The sequence below is a fragment of the Phalacrocorax carbo genome, chromosome 5 (assembly GCF_963921805.1).
Source record: "Phalacrocorax carbo chromosome 5, bPhaCar2.1, whole genome shotgun sequence".
Classification (NCBI taxonomy): domain Eukaryota; kingdom Metazoa; phylum Chordata; class Aves; order Suliformes; family Phalacrocoracidae; genus Phalacrocorax; species Phalacrocorax carbo.
In genome coordinates, this window is record NC_087517.1 from 61679906 (window position 1) to 61693059 (window position 13154).

Here is a 13154-nt window from a genome sequence, read left to right on the forward strand (position 1 = left end):
CACGAATTTTTTTTGTCATTTAACTAAAGTATCCTGTTTCATAACTTCAATTCCATTCCTTCTAATCTTAAGATTCATTCTTATCTTTGCAAATTATTTTTCACTATCAATACATGTCTTGCTGTTCATCATTTAGTTTAGGCACCAATATCGCTTCAGCACTGAGGTTTTTCTTAGTTTTAACTCCAAAGGCTCTTTTTTCTGATTCAAAATTTCTGGTATAAAAGGAATGTGGAGATGAGCTTTCTTTTGTTATTCCCCACATTCCTAGCATTATCCTACTCCATAATCATATCAACACAAATAAGTTACAACTGGGAGAGGCTTTTTCTCTGTTTTGCTTTGTTTTAAGTTGCACGTTGGGAAAATGACTCAGTAAAACAGCTGTTTTTATGGTTACAGTGTTTTTGAAATCAGTTTCTCTGTGGATTACACAATACATCATGCCTTAAACACAATTAGTAAGAATTGTATTTTACTGCCTCAAATTATAAACACAACCTTATCAAAGCAATTTTTCACACTGCATGTAGGTTCAGAATGTCAGGCTGCGTCTCTCTAGCTAAAAGCTAGCCTAAATTGTCAAAGGATGGCATGAGGTTGAAATGTACTGCTCCTACTAGGACAATTATTTAAGAATGACAATTCAGATAAAGCAGCCTCAGTCAATTTAAAAAAAACCAACAAAACACCACAACAAAAACCCAGAAAGAATATTTTTCAAAAAAGTGGAAAGTCAATTCCTTCTGCCCCTGCTGTGAGTCTCATGCTCACTAGCCAGACTGATTAAATTTCTTCAAAGGGGGGAGTGACACTACAATCAGTTTCACGCAGGAGCTGTCCAGTTTATTTTGCATGCTGAAACCCAATTTTAAACAATTTTAGCCAGCATGGCCCTTTCTGTCCTTCTCCCAGTCATATGAAAACAAAGCTCATTAACAGTGGGGACAGCACAGCAGCTGTTTGGAACTATAGCAAAGAGTTTCAGAGCTGAAATTAATTAAAGAAATTCCTCCCATGTATAAAAAGCAATTTGGGAGAAAGTAGAATGGTGGGTCTTGATAATTTTGGAATATTTACTGGTAAACAAGTCTGGCAGTGGAGGCAGAGCACAATCTCTCTGATTACAAAACAGAGGAACTGGGATGCAGTAGTGAAAGAAGACCTTCAGAGTAAAGCAATTTGTCTTGGATTCCCTGGAGGAGAAAGAAGAAATACATCAGAGGTCTGCAAAAAGGTCACTTTTCAAAGAAGTGATTCAAGTAAATGATCCAGCATCGAAAGAAATGAGAAATTGGGAGCTGTCAGAACCAGCCAGAAGATTACAAGGTGAGAACTGGAGGCTGCCCAATGCCAAGGATGTCTGAAGGTGAGGAACAATTTGACAGGTAGTCCAACAGTCCCCTACCTTGGGTATGACTTTAGCAGAGGACAGAGTCATCAAGAAAACTGACATCATGAGAAAAAATCCATGAGAGCAATATGAACTACTTTTCATTTGGAGAGTTTGAAGGGATTTAATAATATACCACTGCATTTAATAACGTAACGCTGAGAACCCTTATCTCACAGCTTACTTTCGGAGCAGCTGGGTAATAAACAGTTCAGGTAACTCGCCGAGTGGCAGAATAAGAAAGGATTATTTTTCATCATCTTGGTTTTACCTCTTTCTGACTCCATAGAAACCATTTTTGTGTGACATTTTTGTTTCTGTGGATGGAAAAGGGACAGTCATGTATCTGTCTTACTTCTCTGAAAGACAATGCGGCCAAAGGGCAGCGCTCTAAACCGTTACCTTTCGCTGGACAGTAATTTTCAGATACTGCACACCTGGCTGGCAATTTTCAGCAACTGGGCAGATCCAATGTGCATAGCTGGCGTGAGTGCAGTCCCAAGTGAAGAGATTTTTGGCTGCGTCCTGGAGCTGCTTTTACATTAGCCATTTGTTCTGTTACGTACTATATTTTCTGTATAATTTTTACTCCATCTTTCCAGATGTCTCAGTTTTTCTAGGCCTGTTTATCTGTATTCCCATGTGGTAGCAGTACTCATCTGATGCCAGTGATTTTCTCTGCTTTGTAATGAGAGCAGGATAAGTCTTTACTTGTTTGTCCTTACAAAAATCAGAGATCTGCAGCACAGAAAGCGTTCCTCAGAAATCCAGCTTCTTCTCGATTCGCTCTGCTTTCACCAGAATTACTGCAATGTGTTTTCTGGAGCGGGATCCGATACAAGTCTAAGCTGCAACTGTGAATCAAAGTGCAGGCAAGCACTGTAGGCAAGGCTGAGCAGTTTCAGGTAGGCATGGATGTTGGGAGTGGTGAGGAACGCAGCTAAGTATTTCAGAAGGAACAGTTTTTTTCAGTAGCACCGCAACATATAAATTTAGTGCACATGTTTTGCCATGTTTTTGATGATCATTTATGCTAACTTTTAGCATTTGGCCAGTTCCATTAGTGGCTAATATATCTACTCCCTGTACCTACTCTGCATTGAAGTGAGCTCTTGATGTTCTGCAATGAAGAATCTCATGAACACAAGGAAGGCCCCTGTGCCATGGGTACTTGCATTGATCTCTTTCCTGGTGAAACCATGATGCCAGCCAAGTGTTCTGAGGTGCTGACATGAATCCAAGTCAAACTTTCCTAACTATAGCTTCCTGATCATGGCTGCAGCATGAACTGAGCTCCCAAATTCCAGCATGTCAGAATGCCTGGACAGAATTATAGCATGTTAATAACGGGTAATGTGTTCCATAGAAAGTAAGTCCAAATTCTTTGTTAAAAACATGTGCTTTTAAATTGGGTTAAAGGAACCAATCAGTGCAATTGCATATACAAAACAACTAATTTTTGTAAGCACATCCTCTGCAATGTGCTTTCATGCACAGGTAAAGGAGGCCTTTTGACAGACGGAAAATAAGAAGACAGGGTGAGTCCAGAGGAGAGCTACAAAGATGATCAGAGGGCTGCAGGACCCTTCCTATGAAGACAGGCTGAGAGAGTTGGGGTTGTTCAGCTGGGGGAAGAGAAGGCTCTGGGGAGACTTCATAGCAGCCTTCTAGTACCTGAAGGGAGCCTACAAGAAAGCTGGAGAGGGACTTTTGGCAAGGGCATGCATTATAGAATGAGGGGTAATAGCTTTAAACTGAAGGAGGGTAGAATTGTATTAGATATAAGAAAGAAATTCTTCACTGTGAGGGGGGTGAGGCACTGGAACAGGTTGCCCAGAGAAGCTGAGGATGCCCCATCCCTGGAAGTGTTCAAGGCCAGGTTGGATGGGGCTTTGAGCAAGCTGGTCGAGTGGAAGGTGTCCCTGCCCATGGCAGGGGGTTGGGACTAGATGATCTTTAAGGTCCCTTCCAACCCAAATGATTCTATGATCTTCAGGGTGGCCCCAGATTAGACATTCTTAGGACTACGGAGCTTCATCTGATTTTTTCGTCCATTAGGACTGTAACTTCATTGTTACAGGACTTTAAAGACACTGCTATTATTTCCCTGCAGTTATAACAATCCAGGTACCCCAGCTCTGGTCTGCAGTCAGGCCATGGGCATATAGGCTCTCTGAATATCTTGCTCATGGCATGTCTTACAAATATGCTGACATACTCCTTTCCCAACAAACTGGCTGTAATTTTGTTTAACTTGAAGCTGAAAGAGTTTTACCAGAAATCCTAACTCGGAGAGTTCTTTTAACAAGTTCTTACTGAAATAAAACAAGCTTTCTTCTTTATTCTTACTTACTCTTTTTATTGAGTATTCAGATGTTCCAGCATTATTGTAATATATACATTGATCTATTAGGTGAAATTTGCTAGCAAGAAGTGAAATAAATCTTAGCAATTTAAAATCTTGCAATACACATATTTTAGTCCAATACAAGCAATCTTTTCTCATTTAAAAACAAAAAAATTTCAAAAGTCATTCAATTCAACACTGCAGTCAACCAGAAAATGATAAAATGAACTTGTTCTGAATAATCTGTAACTAAACTTTAGGGTATATTGGGACAAATCAGTCAATCTTTGTGAATATGATTCAGTCCAAATTCAATGGTAATTTCAAGCTGTTATTTCCCGAGAAAAAAAAATATTCCTCCTTTCATTAAGGTCTTGTTGCTTAGGGGGAGTTTTTAAGGAATATGAAGTGGTTAGGCATCTAACTTCTTGAAAAACAATGGACACACCAGTGCCAACTGCTTAAATCCTAGCTGTGCTTTTGAAAATCTAAATTGTCTTACTTCCATGCTAAAACATCTATGGAGGGATAGCCATAATTCAGCTCAGTAATTGTACTATAAGAGCAAGTAGGGTTTTTTTTAAACCTAGAAGTCTAAGACCCTAACTTTTCCAGAGGGAAAGTGTTGTTTGGATGAAGTATCTGAAGTATTAACTGAAGCAGTTTTAACCTAATACTGCAGTGTCATTTCATTTGTGCTTCACAAGTTTTTCTTAATTAACATAGCTGGCACTTGTTCAGGATGAAAGGTGTCTCTTTGCAAGGACTCCTGAGACAAAGGAGTATTTATCAGCTAATATATTCTTCTCTTAAATATTCCTGAACAGAGTTAATTATCCCTAATACTGTGTTTAGAAACTTACTGGGAAATTCTTTAAAGTAAGGCAGCTGGAAACCAAGGGAGTGAATCTCTGATTGTACTAATTTTATTACACATATGTACTCCAACTCTTATCTGTCTGACCCTGAAACTTATGAGTGTGGATCAACAAAATAGGCCTAAGTGAGATCAGTGTCAGGGTTTCACATAGTAGTAATATTTTCCATGATCTAAAAACATATTTGTAACTGGGCTTTACCAGTATTTGAGGCTGTTATTAGCTTTTAGTGACTATTTTTTTTCCAGTTATGTGTGCTACATCTTATAGGTAGGCCTTAGGGTACGTAAAGCTCTTATGTTGGTTAAGACACAGTTCTAAACCTCCGAGGGACCTGCATATATTTTTATTCCTAAATATTGTTTAAAATTGCAGTTTATCAGTATGTGTTTTCTCTTCATCTGCTTTCCTTGGGTTACAAATTTGTGTAATGTTTTTCAAGGTATTGCTTAAAATTAACTAAATTTCATAACTGAACTAGATCAATGAAATATAATCCTAGGACTTCACCAAGGTAATTATCAATTGGTTCAAATGTACATAAATTCCATAGCACAATTTTAATATGAAATCAGAATTACTAAATGGCTATATGAAATACAACAAAAAGTGCATGAGCAATAGGGATTCGTTTGCTCAGAATATTTTTCCAGCACCAATTGCTGTGCTACAATTCAAAACTGACACAAGATTGACATAACAGTTTATTGGTGAGATCACAAAATTAGAGCTTTAAGCAAAAATAAATTAAATCAATTGTTCATGGACATTCATAAAGAGGAAAAAAGGACTCAAAACAGCAAAATACTTTGTATTTTGTAGCAGCAGAAAGATTTTAGTTTTGCTTATTAAGAAGAAAAGTTATGTAAGCAGAATGTTTTGTTTCTAATTCAGGTAAGGTGACTTCATATTGAGAGAGTTTACTAATTGCAATCAAAATTGTACATGAGCACAACACTCACTCAGAAGTACACTTGCTGAAGAAAAGGGATCAGTCTCTCCAATAAAGCTTAACACCTGCAATCCAATAAGTTAAACTTGTTCTAAGAATTTCTTCTTGTTTGCACGTCTATTCCCTCTTAAAATATTTAGTCTGCATTAATGTAAATTTCCTTGACAACTTAGCTGACATATAATATTCTGCTAAAGTTTGTAAGTGACAAAAAATGTCTTTACTAATCAGACAGCTAGCTGAATGAGCAGAGATTCTTAATGACACAGTTGAGAGGAGTCATATGTTCAAGGGCTTGCATTTTTCTTTCTGACATCTTGAAGTACTATCTACTGACAAAGAATTATGGTGTTCCTCTTGTGAAAGCCAGAGCTTCTGTTTCACAAGAAACATGGATACAAACAAAGCATACTAGAAAATAAAATTTGTCATGACTGCATATACACAACTGTAATAAGTTTTATCCAGGTTCCCGTGCCTCAGACTTGGCCCTTTTTGGTTATTACCATATTCTCTTTGAATACATACTTCACACGACTGATAAAACGTGCAAAATTACTGTATACATTTGGTCTTGTAATACTCGGTGAAAAATATTACATAGTGTAATCTGGAAAAAATGCATAAATAATAACGTAACAGAAGAGGGAACACCAGTTTTAAAGATATCGTGCCAGATTGTCAAGTACTCTATGTGTAACATGACACAGAGATGGCTTAAATGGCTCTGTTGAATCCGGTTAGGCAGAATCAGCTACAGGAAATGTAGCTGGAGTGAACAAATATGAAATTTTCTAAAAGCCATTTGGCATTTGAGACATGCTTGCAGCTTGTTAGCTAAAAGGAGAAGCTGGTAATACACTGAAGAGGAAAGAAATTTTGGGGGTATACATTTATATTGCAAATTCATATGACCATCGGCTTGTTAGGTCCTTCATAGTGCAAAAACTGAGTAGCTGTGCTTTGTAAGAGTTACAGTACCCATGACTGTGGTCAAGAGCTGTAATGCATATTTCCACCCATCCACTTGTTCTGCTACTTGTTGGGATATGTTAGATAGAACCAGATTAATTATTTGCTTGAAATAAACCACACAATACCCTTAGACTTTTCTTTTTCTTGTAGGATCATTCGCAAAGTGAACTGAGTTGCTAATTAACAATTTGCAGAAGTTTATCCTGTTTTTTTTAGGGGATGGAAAATAGTAGTTCACAGGGTTATTGAAGAATTTCACTTCTCATCTAGTGTAGAAAATAACTAGCCACCTCTGACAAATAATGTGTATGTTCCCTCATTGGCAGAATGAAAGGTTTTAATAGAGAATTGAATGATGAGGAATGAATAAAGAACAACCATGCTTTCTAGCAGAAATTTTTGGATGAATTGTGTCTGTTAAAAAGTACGAAACTTTTGAGATTTGTGAACATTTTAATGAATAAGCCATGAGAGCAAACATTAACCTTCAATGTTATGACCCTATGAATAATAATGAAGAGAAATTGTGATTTATTTCTGCAATACATAGCCAGTAGCAGGAAGTCCCCAGGTTATGGAAGAAGAGCAAACAGCTTATTTGAACCATGCCAATAAGCTTTAAATTCCATTGTAGTCCTTGAAAGTCCAGGAAGTTGCAATAAATACTAAAGAAGCATCTGAGAGCCCTAAAAGAAATGACAGAGAATCATTTCATATCCCACTTGTAAAAAACTTCACAGTAATATTGTACCAAAGTGCTCAAAACAGTAGTTACAGAAGTACGTTATAAAATATAATAATGAAGTAGCAACATTTTCTGCATATTTTTAACAAATTCCCTTTAATTTTGATCCCCTTTGGGGCACAATCTTTCCAGGGGAAAAACAAATAAAAAGGTACTTATCCAAGTGTTGCACTAAATGACTCTCTCTTGGTGGGAAAATTTGTGGAATTAAATGACTTTAAAGGACCATGGGAGATGTGGACAGACCGCTAAAGGGTTTAAAGGGCTGTTTGACCTTTAGGAAAGTTTAAGTTTCACATTCTAAAGTTTCACATTTATATACATATCTAAAGACATGTATATGTAAATACATATACACACACCTATAATATGATGAATATGATTTAATATAATGAAAAAATGTTTTCGCAAAACTAGCCATAATGATTAATAGGATTTGCATCACTCATATAGTTCTAGGACAAACAAATATATAACATATTTTTCTTTCAAATTCCCATTTCCTTTTCTACTGGAAGCATTTAATTTCATCTATCAGTTGGCTACCTGTCCCTTTAATTTTCTTATGCCCAGTGGAAACCATTAGCCTTTCTAATTTTGAATAACCTAAAAAAAAATTTTCTGTCCTTTTTCGAACCGTAGTTTCTTAATTTTGTTTTTTTTTTTAGGAGATAAATATGTAAGGAATAAGAAGACAGTATTACTCTTCTGGGCAATTTATGTAGAATAAAATTGCAAGCTGCTCTTTAAAGTCAGATTGCTTGGAATGGAAATGAGGTCAATTATTTCATTAGCTTCCTTTTCAGAATCAACTACTCTGTGCCTATATTATGGGAGTTTGGCACATCACAGTGGTTCAATATTTACAATCCTTGCTTTACATTTAAGGAAGAGCCAAAATTCATTTGCTCTCTGTACACTGGCAGATCATAAAAAGGTTGCCACAAGTGTTGAAACCTCACAAGGGACTTCAGGAAAGTCGCCTGCATAGACTGATACGGATAAAGAGGAAATTTATTGCTTATTTTGACCTTTATGAACCTAAAGAGATGTTTGTATCTGTTTTTCAGTTTGGCTCGCATTTTTTTCCTGAATGACTGCACTCTCATCCCTATGTAATAGCTAGACTAGAAAGATAGTTTACAATATTCTCAAAACTGCTCTGGTTAGGACTTCTTCACATTAGCTGATTGTCCTGGATTTGTTACACATCATAATTCCTGAAAAGTAGACTATCACAAACCACTAGCATCTTAAAATGATTAAATATCCTGATTTTTCTTTTAGGAGGGAGCTGTTGGCATAAAAGGAAATAAAGACAGCTTTGAAAGCATTTATCCGTCGCAGATGAAGAGCGGGATGCACTGTAATGCTCACATTGACTTTTTAAAAAAAAGTATTTCAGAAAATGAGCCATGGTGAATGCATTATGTATCTGTTGGGCTTTGAACTTGAAGTTCCCATTTTATAAAACAAAGCTTTGTGCCCTGATTCATATGTATTAGGGTGTGATGGAAGTCTTACTGACAGGGATATTTACTACTAGGAAAGAAAATGAATTAGTAATTTACGATCAGATCAAGTTTACTATGAATGTACTGTTAGAAAAAAAAAAAAAGGAATAAACTTCTTTCCCATCCACACTCCTCTTCATCTCCACAGTGCAAAAGACACAAGTTCAAGGCTTCTACGGACTGTTACTAGTGGGTAGTTCTGGAAATCCCATCTGTCTAAAAATACTGTCTAAGAGAAAATTGTAGAACAGATATGAAAACAGAGAAACTAAGAGCAGAAAATCAAGAAAATCTGAAGAGAAACAGCTTAAAAATGTAACAGCTAAGAAATAAAATTGAGAAATAGATTTGATAAAAAATTGTAATTCAGGCTGCTCTTCTGCTTCTTCATTCCTAGGAAGTAATTATTTTAAAGCTGAGATGCTCTTGGAAGCCTTCCTAATTTTGGCAAATCTAAATACAAAGGAGAACTTCAACTTGTTTATCTTTGCCAAGCCTATACTAAATAATGTATGCTTTGCGTAACAATTGAACATATCTGGATTTCTGCTTTCCTGGCTGTAATTGTACAGTCATGCAAGACATTTCTTATATTAAAAGGAATCTGTAAAAAGAACCAGTAGCAACAACTCTTTGAAGCTTTCTTATGGACTACACAATTTCATGTTGTACTTAGTTGTGAATGTAACACTGAAACTGGAAAGGTTTTCTCCTCATATTTAACTAGCTTTATGGAGAGGAAAGCTGATACTTGCTTTGTTAGTCATAACTACAGTCTATTAAACACTGTGCAGTAGTGACAGATGCCCACCCATCCCAGATTAATGGACCCAACCTGATCAATCTTTGTCACTGAGAAGAAAGCAGCAGAGTCTAATGTTGTTCCAGTGAGTGTACCCAGACTGCACACTGGGTTACAGAAATGAATGCACTGAAGTTTTGATATTGAGGAGGATGGTAATGATCTTCATGCCCAACTTTCTGAGGCTTATCAGCATCCTTACTCCATATCATGTGGGATGTCTCCAAATATGTGGCTTTCTCACTCAACAGCAAACTAGTTGACTGTAGGGATAAATTCAGGGCTCTACTCTCTAGAGCTGCTGATCTAAGCACTTCTACTGAGCTATAATAGATTAAACAAAGAAAAAATCATGAAATCAATAAATCCAAACAGTGAATTTTAGCATTAATTTACTACCTAATCAGTGGAGTAACCATGGGATTGCTACCCTCCAAAATCTAGATATCAGCCTGCATCACAGATGTGATGTGAACTGTTGTCAGCGACTGCTGAAGATTAGTGTATTAACGTGTCCTTAAATTCCTTGATAAAATTGGGCAGAGTTATACTTGGAGAAGCCTGGCCCAACGACATGGTCAAAGGGGCATGCTCAACAAATCAGTTTCCTGTGAAAGGTCAGGAGTTCCTCAGAATCTGTTGGATTCACAGGGAAAACAAATCTTTAGAAGGAGAAAGATGGGGGACAAGAGACAAAGATGAAAGCTTGATATAACATTATGCACTGTTAACTTGTAAATTTGCCAGTCCCTCTTGTACCTGCCCATTAACGGTACCCATAGCTGTGTGCTATAGAAACAATCAAATTGTAATATATAAATGTCAAAGAACAGTATTAATAACTAGTTCATTAAGGCTAGAAGTTCTGGCAACTGTTAAGACGTTTCAACTTTTATGGAACACAGTTTATTTTTGCTCTTACACCTATATGTAAAAACGGGCATTTTCTAACAAACACCATCCTTCAGGAAGGCCTGCTGAATCAGAAGTAAATTTGTTTTTCATTCATCTCGACATAAAGGTCAGGATACTAACGCTTCAGCATTTCAGGGTTTTACGGTTTTCCCTGGAGGTGTTCACCCTGGAGGCGCGTAGATGTGGCACTTCAGGACATGGTTTAGGAGACACGGTACTGTTGGGCTGACGGTTGGACTTGATGATCCTAGAGGTCTTTTCCAACCTTAATGATTACATGATTCTAAGGCTGATAGTAACTTAACTGAGTACATCAGCTTTGCATCTGTCTGGAGGTTTCAAAACCTGCAAGGGGCCTCATGGTGCATTTTGCACTTAAGAAAAGCAGGAAGTGTTTTTATTTTAGATATTTAAGAAACACTGTGAGCCTTTTTGCACAAATAAGGAAAACATCCACTTGTGAGCACCAGAGACACTAAGGTCAGTGACAGGATCAGAAGCTCTCACATTTTATACAAGACATCATTAATAGAATGCCTGCCTGTTGAGCCCTATTTACCACTATCAGCCACTGCAACGAAGCCTGTTACTTCAATGCATTTAAAAACATTCAGCAATTAAAAAATTAACAGTTAATATTTTATAAGTGTCCCGAATAATTTTTTAATCTACTTCCCTCAATGATAATGAACAGGAGCAGTTCATACACTCTGTTTTTCAAACACTGCAGACTCGGGCAGATGGCTCCATACTGATTTACATTGTATTGTGTGTTCAAAGGTTTCCCCTTCGCTTTCTCTTCTTCCCCCTCACTCCATCCCTCCCCTCTGATACACATACTCACCCATGTACATCCCAAGTCTCAGATATACCAGTGTGAGTGGAAAGCTAAGATTCTGAGGTATGTATTAAATGAATTGAAAGTGACCACCGATACAAGCTTAATAAATTATGTTGCCTCTATGGCTCTGGTGTTTTAAAAAAATATTAAGTTCTGATGAGTAAAATAGATATTGAGGAGGACAACAACTCTCAGGTCTCTAAGGCTGGAGCCACAGTTTACTGTAGGGACCTCACTCCATTTTGACTGAGTTGTGTGAGAAAGCATTGCCAAACGCAAGCCTCCCTCCTTGATCATACAGATACTGAGTCACCACCCCTGGAGGTATTTAAAAGATGTGCAGCTGTGGTGCTTAGGGACATTGTTTAGTGGTGGACTTGGCAGTGTTAGGTCAACAGTTGGACTCGATGATCTTAAAGGTCTTTTCCAACCAGAAAGATTCTGTTCTATGATTCCATAAAAAAAGTCACCGATTGATGACTCATTGCAGTGACCTCAGAACTACAAAAAGAAATCCTCTGTGCACCTAGGATACCCTGATTTTTACTAGCAGCTAGATGCAGGCCTAGGGTATGCCCAGGAGCGTAACTATTCAGGAGTGATTAAGAGGAGGGGTCATCTGATACTTTTCTTGTCAATGTCTTCAGACTACCTCTCTGATGCACAATTTATTCATCATTACTGTCCATCAAATAACCGTATGCCTTCCACCCTCTTGTATGATGACAAGAAGGTCCACTAAAAATAAATATTTTCCTCCAGTAATTTCAAACATCATACAAATGGGAAAAGAAATGCAAATCCAGCTTTTTAGGAGAAAGACGTAATTTAAAAGATTTTAAAGAGAAATTTCCAAGCTACTTTTTTTCAGATTTTATCTTTATTTAATAGCTTAGTGACCTCCGCTAGATATCTGAGACATAAGTGACAGCCTTCTGTCCTTAATTAACTAATTAGTAAAGTTGCCATTACAGATAGGATGAGTAAATTTTTTTTTTTTTTAAATCAAGGATTATTAAAATTTTGCATGTATTCTCTCTGAGTGCCTGACATACACAGTTAAAACCATTGGGAGTAAATCTGAATCTGACAAATGTTAATGGAACGTAAACAGTGCAACAAATGTGTTTAGAAACCCTAATGGATATTTGACAAATTTTCTATCTACATTACCAAGCAGCCTGTAGAACAAAGCTGTTAAATTATACCAATGATTAAACTGTTTATCTCTAAGTAGCTTTTTCCCCCTTCTATAAATGTCGAAGTTATTTAAATGTCTTTTTACAAATGGGCAACAGAAACCAAGATGCAGCACGGTTGCCCAAGGTGAAATTAGGTAAATCAGCTGAAAAGTTAAAAATGGAACCTGGATCTTCTCACTTCTAATTTTGAGTCTAGCAACTTTCCAGTTGCTTCTAGTGAAACAGTATGCAACTAAATCAAAAGGGATACAGAGAGTTTAATAATCATTGCTTAGCACACAACCAGGATTTTGACCACTAAACAGATGGTATGGCTTTTTCAAATAATCTAGTTATAAATGAGTTAGTTAAATAATTGAGTGCTGAGAAAGCTGTCATCTCTCCAAAGGCACCTGCTTTCTATGAGACAACAGACATATTGCCACCATGCGTAAAGTACCAACTGACAAAATGAGCAGACTTTTACAGAAAGTGGTCCAGACAACTGAAAAGCCGTGTCACCATACTCTGCAGCATAAAGACACTGCTGAGCATCAGCTCTTAGGTTGTAAAACAAATTATTTTTTTTTCAGAGTAGATCCCAGGAAGCC

General features: G+C 37.1%; 1 protein-coding gene and 1 long non-coding RNA gene across 9 annotated transcripts in view; one reads left to right on the forward strand and one right to left on the reverse strand.

The window, feature by feature from the left end:
- The window catches only part of LOC135313513 (uncharacterized), a 252953-nt gene that overhangs the window by 134567 nt on the left and 105232 nt on the right, over positions 1–13154 (forward strand). For 3 of the 5 annotated variants that reach the window (XR_010373149.1, XR_010373148.1, XR_010373145.1), the window contains one exon: positions 8578–12752. The exons of the other annotated variants lie outside the window; for them this stretch is intronic. This is a non-coding gene — a long non-coding RNA (uncharacterized LOC135313513). Of the gene's footprint in view, positions 1–8577; positions 12753–13154 lie in introns of those variants that run through there. 5 annotated transcript variants of the gene reach the window in all.
- SYT9 (synaptotagmin 9) overlaps positions 1–13154 on the reverse strand; it is a 70708-nt gene that overhangs the window by 38804 nt on the left and 18750 nt on the right. The window lies entirely within an intron of this gene.